The sequence below is a fragment of the Pipistrellus hanaki genome, assembly GCF_964339955.1.
Source record: "Pipistrellus hanaki genome assembly, chromosome: 1".
Taxonomy (NCBI): Eukaryota; Metazoa; Chordata; class Mammalia; order Chiroptera; family Vespertilionidae; genus Pipistrellus; species Pipistrellus hanaki.
The window spans coordinates 44,536,271-44,542,761 of NC_140503.1; the positions used below are offsets into that span (position 1 = coordinate 44,536,271).

Here is a 6,491-nt window from a genome sequence, read left to right on the forward strand (position 1 = left end):
TTACAATTTTCTGTAAAGTGAACCATCTGCAGGCACCTACAATCTGCTCTCTTTGCTCAACGTTAGGTTTTGGAGGTTTATCGATGTTTGTGTAGGTGGTAAAACTCTGGACTCTGCTCTTGGAAAGGTGAGATACTCACGAGAGTCGAATACAGGAACCAGGCTCACTCAGGGGGAGAGTGGAACGTTATGTCCCATTTCACACTCAGAGCACGCAGAAAGTCACCTGCCCTGCTTACCTCTCCCTCCTCCATCCTCCCAGTGCAGGTACATTACATCTATGTACACAGGCGACCCACTGTAACATGATGCCTTAGACTACAAAGCAGCAGTCAGAGTCTATGTTGTGTATCTCAGTGTTATCCCATAGAAATGCAATGTGAGCCACACATCACTTGAAATGTTCTAGCAGTCATATCTTAAGAAGTAAAAAGAAATGGGTAATTTTAAAAACACACTTTAACCTAATATATCTAAAATAGTATCCTTTCAATATATGATCTATTACTGAATAGTTTTCCCCACATTTTTTTCAGAGCAAGTATTCAAAATCCGATGTGTACTTTACAGTTATAGCATGCCTTAGTTTGCACTGGCCACGATTCAAGAGCTCGGCAGCCACATGTGGCTAGTAGCTACTGTGTTAGACAGCACAGACGTACCTTTATAATCTGGCCTGCAGACACACACTGAGAAATCCTTGGTGTGTCAGCAATCACATCAATGAGCGAACCCTGTGAAGGTGTCTGGACCCTGCCGTGAGCTAGAGGAAGAGCCGTTGCACAGGGTCTCTGGGCTGCCAGGCTGGAGGAGGGGGTGGGGGCTGGCGGGAGGCTCAGCACTGTAACCCCCTTCCATCATCTCAGGAAGGTCCCTGGGCCTCCTAACCTTCTGGGGCCCCAGTTTCTCTCTGCATAAAATGCGGGGGTACATTGGAGTTGTTTAAATGGCCCGTGTAGCGTTGGTGATCCTGAGCTTTTCCCCTCCCCTGGTCAGTCTCCCCTGAAGGAAGGACAGTGCTGGTCCTCGGCCGAAGGCATGGCTGCTGTTTGTCTTCCTGACACACAGCACAGTGAGCCTCTCCTTAGACACAGACTCCTGGTGTTCCATGGAGCCTAAGCGTCCCCCTTCGTTCCTTTAGGAGAACCAGGATTCCTCCCCGGGCCAGCCTGGCACCACAGACATCCACAGTTGGAAAGAACCACAGACCAACTCCCCTGGGTGGCATGGTCCAGGCGGCGCTTTATTTAGATGAATGTTCACAGAGATGCTACAGTCCTGTCTGGGCATATGATTATACGGTGCGGATGCCCTTGTGGTCTTACGGGAAGGCAAGGGCACTGACTGCAAATCCCAGCTCACACCGAATGTACTGTGCCCTGCCTCGGTTTCCCTTTCTCTCAGGTTGGCGGTACCACTGTTACGTAAGGGATGACGGTTCTGTCCCAGTCCCCACATCCCCTTTTAAAGAAGCATGGGCCTTTACTCTAAATGCAACATAAACCCAAGTTTCGAAGTACCTCTGGGCTGAAAGCAGCTCTGAAGTCAGGAGGGATCCCAGGCTCCATCCTCCCTTCTTCTTGAAGATCAATGGTAGCCAGGACCAGCCTGCGAGAGCTCAGGACAAGGACGATAAATGGTAGCTTTTATTTCACTCATCAAGACATCACTGAGAGAGAGGAGGGTGAGTTTAATCCCGGGCAGAAAGGATAGCTCTCGGCTAACATTTTCCATTCCTTTGGAGGCAGGCACCAAGGGACCTGTCTCTCAATCACTGCTCCTTAGTCATGGGAAGAGGGAGAGGAAGGCTCTTTCTAATGGGCACCTCCATCAACAGTCAGGAGGGCATCTGAATCTGGGCAGGTTGTCATTGGACGTAAATCTAAAGTGAATGCAGCCGGGCTGGTGGGCTCAGTGGTTGAGCATCAGCCTATGAACCGGGAGGTCCTGGTTTGATTTCTGGTCAGGGCACACGCCCGGGTTGTCAGCGCCATCCCCAGTGTGGGGTGTGCAGGAGGCAGCTAATCAATGATTCTCTCTCATCGTTGATGTTTCTATCTCTCTCTCCCTTCTTCTCGGAAATCAATAAAGGTATATATTTTAAAAAATAAAGTTAATGCAGTGTTACTTCTGCCTGCATCATCTCTTTAAAGAGACATCATCACCCAAACCTTGTAGGCTCATTCAGAGCTTACCTTTTCTCTGAGAGCTCATCTTCCTGGACTGTCTTTGGCTCCATCCTCTCAGGTTGTGACATTTAATTTCAAAAGTCACTTAGAATTCAGACTGAGCTCTGCCTCCTCTGTCTACACCACAACCACACTGCCCTACGTGAACAGGCTACTTCCCTACTCTAGGGCACAGCGAGGCCATGTGTGTGCTGCTGGCTGGCCAGGGCCAGAGCTGGAGGGAGGCGGTGGTGACCAAGGAGACCTGGCTGCGGGTCTCACTCCAGGCCCCCTGTCTATGCAGGCAGCTCCCCAAATTTCAGGACGGAAGCCTCACTCAGTCCAATGCCATCCTATGACTCCTGGGCCCCCTTGGGCTGTGTGGGAAGGCCATGCAGGTGGCTGCCCTGGTGCACATGGTGAGTGACACATGAAGGTCGTCCACTGCAAACACATCACCCTCACCTACACCAACTACCAGGCGGGCAAGGAGGACTGTGTGCAGGGACTGCCGGGGCCCCTGAAGCATTCTGAGACCCTGCTATGTCAGAACCAGAGGGCCAGGCCTTCACCGTGGGCGACAAGATGTCCTGCGTGGACTACGACCTGTTCAAACTGCTGCCGAATCTCCAGGTCCTGGCCTGGCTGCCTGGACTCCCTCTCCCTGCTCTCGGCCTCCATGGCATGCCTGAGCCCGGCCCAAGTGCAAGGCCTTCTTGGCCCTTCCCGAGCACATGAACCTCCCCATCAACGGCAACAGGACCCAGTGAGGGCTTGTGGCACCTCAGCAGGAGGCTGGGTCTGCCTCCCTCTCTTTCACCAGGACCAATAACATTTCCTACAGAGGGAGAAAAGTAATTTAGAATTCAGCTAAATTTAAAAAGTTGCACACATACTAATCTGGTAAAACAAAAAGTGAATGTCCATTCCATCTGAGTCAAGCACCAATCTGCAACCAGTTTCCTGTGCGCTATTTCAAAGCGATTCTATACATAAAAATATATATTTTCAGGCATTAATAAAAAGGTGTACTGTTTAATTTTAAAGCTATTTTAACTCAAGGTAGAAGGTAGAAACCCGTGGATTAAAAAAAGCAAGAAGAAAAAAAAAGAGAGAGAGAGAGAGAGAACGAGAAAGGCTTGGGGTATAATTTTTTTAAATGATGTGTTGATGTGTTGAGTTTAAAAATATTTTGATGAGTTTCAAATCATGGAAAACAAGATGCCGTGAATCATGGACTGTCCCAAATAAACTGTCTAGCATGATTATATATTATTGTGTTCACTTGGCAAGGACATCTTAATGAGTTTACATAATAACATACAGAGAACAGAAGCCACCAAATACACTGGAGTGAGTAGAGAGAGCCGGGAAGGGGCAGAAAGCCGACCGCCTCAAGAACTACCACTTAGAGGTGTCGGGAAGGAAAAGGTGAAAGACTGGAGAAGGAGGTGAGCTCAGCTCTAGGCCAATGCTTTCCTGTAGGATTTTCAATGACAGACGTGACCATGCTCTGCGCTGTCCAACAGAGTCGTCACTGCTGCTACTGAGCAGTTGCAATGTGACTATGTGACATAGGGATTGGCTTTTTTTTTTTTTTTAATTCCATTTAATTTTAATTCATTTGAATTTGAATAGCCACCTGGGTGAGTGGTTACCATACTAGGCAGTGCAGATCTGGGGTTCCTGACATCTTTAGGAGCATCAGTGAGCCCTGAGGAGAATAAAAAGGAGAGAGAATACATGAGGGGAAAGAAAAAGTAGAAGAGAAGAGAAGGAAGGGATGGAGAGGAAAAGGGAGAAGAAAGAGGAGCCATCAGGTCTTGCCAGAGGGAAGGAGAAAGGAAGAGAATGAAAAAAAAAAAAAAAAAAAAAAGGACCATAACAAGAACTGAGGGAAGGAGATGGGAAGAGAGAAAGACACAGTGGAAAGGCACAGGCAGCTGAGACAGGCACTTATCTTAAGTGGCAAAGAGTGACCTTGGACTTGGAAGGAGTTTCCCACCACCTCTGGCATTTATTCGGGGGGGGGGGGGGGGTTGTTTCCATGACAGCAGCACTGGGATGTGATTTAGAGGGCTAACTTCTGGAACAATGTCCCACCCACACTGACCTTGCGAGGCCTTCGGACCTTAACTACCTAATCTGTGAAGGGGGCAGGGGTCCACTATCCCAAGGACCCCCCCACCCTAATGTGCAAAATAAACTACTCCCAGGAAGACCCGCGGATCTGATATACCACTAGGTGTCACCATGAACCAAAATGAATTTTTATTTTTTATATAATGTTTTTTATCCTATGATGTTGATTTCTTCTTTGAATTTATATCTGATCTCCACATTTTTATTTTATACTTTCTCACTTTGTCACGCCAAAAGCAAAGTGGTGTGCCCTGGGAGCTCACTAAACAGGGATCCTCATTCCTGTTTGGCTTCTTTTTCTTTCCAGTTAAAACTCTGCTAAATGCCACAGACATGATGTGTATGCATGCACACACACACACTCACTCACCTGCTTGCCATTCATTGAACACGTACTGTGTGCCGGGCCGGGGCCTCAGGTATGGCTGTGTAAGTTGTACGCTGAACAACTTCAGGGGGACACTGCTTACATGGGCCTCAATGAGGTTGTTCAGCTCAGCAACTCTGCAAGGCTCTGGTCTGGGCCACGGACCCTGTCTTTTCCTTCCTCCCTGTTTTCTCTCTTAAGAGACATGTTTAGTCTAAAATTTCCTTTGTAATTAAAAATATCTGTGCCTTAAATACATTTTAAGAGTTAGACACACCACATGTTGCTTTACCTTCCATCCTCATGAGAACTAAGCATAAAGCAATGTACTAAGCCAGCTGGGAAAATCAAATCTTGGCCTTTGCCCTTGAGGAATTCAATATATTTAATCACATTTAAGATACAAAACAATATCCTATGTTTTGCATATCTCAACCTCACCTTTGACTAGAAGAAAAAATAGCAGCAATTGAACATGAACCTGTTGACTAGGACCTCTACCTTGGTCTAGCCTGAGTAGGCTCTCTTGGGGTTTTGCTGTGTCACAAACCACTTCAAAACTTAGTGGCTTAAAACAACAAACATTTATTTTTTCTCATGCTTTTGTGAGTCATTTGGACAGTTATTCTGATCTAGGTTGGTGTGACAGATCTCTAAGGGTCTGTATGTGACTCATGTGGGGTTGTCTGGCCTCACTCACATACGTACCTGGAGATTGACTGGTTGGCCGAGGGGTTCTCAGCTGGGATGGTTTGTCTCTGCTCCATGTGATCTCTCATTCTCTAGCAGAATAATCTGGCTTCACATGGTAGTCTCATCATGGTGGTCTCAGGGTACCAAAGATCACTGAGAGAGGGCAGGCTGCAACTTTCTGCTTATGTCACATTTGTTCTTTTCCATTGGTCAAAGAAAGTCACATGGCCAAGACTGGAGTCACTGTGAAAGGTATTACTCAAGGATGTAGGAACAAATTAAGGGTTGTTGCTATAATCATCTACTGAAGTAATTTAATGCTTCCTTATCTCTGCTTTCACCAAAAAGATAACAATACTTTATTTATCAATTGCCTAGGGATTCAAAAAGAAAAAACACCGAAGAAACTGCTATATGTCATTCAGTAAGAAGGGAGACTATAAACATTAGTATTCATTTTACTTTAGTTTATTCATTTATTTTTGTGTGTGTGTGTGTCTCTTCCACAACATAAATAACCTATTCCACTTATTAGAAATTCCTATTAAATATAAAATAAAGTTGAGTGTAAAGTATAATTGAAAAATAAAAATTTAAAAAGTAAAGGTAATATTTTTAAAAGAAATTTCTATTCGTCTCATAATCTTCACTTATTAATAGGTACATTAAAGGGCTGTGTGTAGGGATACCCACCTAACCTTCCTAATGCAACTAGGACATTTTCCAGGAGCAGAAACCTAGGAATATCTGGCCACATGCTAGCATCCACCATTGCCCCTGTATGTTAGACTTTGCAGGTACATTTTGTTCTAAATAGTTACACAGAATTGCACAGGTTGAATACCTCTTATTATAACACTCTAAGGGTTTATCAGACCATAAAGAGAATGTCCAGGAGTTTACAGTGTCTGTTCTCATTCCTATTTGCATGTTGCCAAGTATTACTAAAGATAACCACACCCCTGCAAGTTCACATTCAATCCTCCTGAAACCAAGATTAGGCAAGAGTATTACTTTTTTTTCCTATAATTTGTGATCTCCACCATTTAATTAATTAAATAAGCACTTACTGAGCATTTACTGTGTGAAGAACTGCTGCAGAGACAGAGATGAGTGAAGCA

The 6,491-nt window shown here is 45.4% G+C and overlaps 1 pseudogene across 1 annotated transcript; it reads left to right on the forward strand.

The window, feature by feature from the left end:
• The first annotated feature begins 2,371 nt into the window (after positions 1–2,371).
• Positions 2,372–2,938, forward strand: LOC311611882 (glutathione S-transferase P-like; annotated as a pseudogene). The gene has a single exon. The product of its transcript is annotated as a glutathione S-transferase P-like (transcript).
• The last annotated feature ends 3,553 nt before the right edge of the window (positions 2,939–6,491 follow it).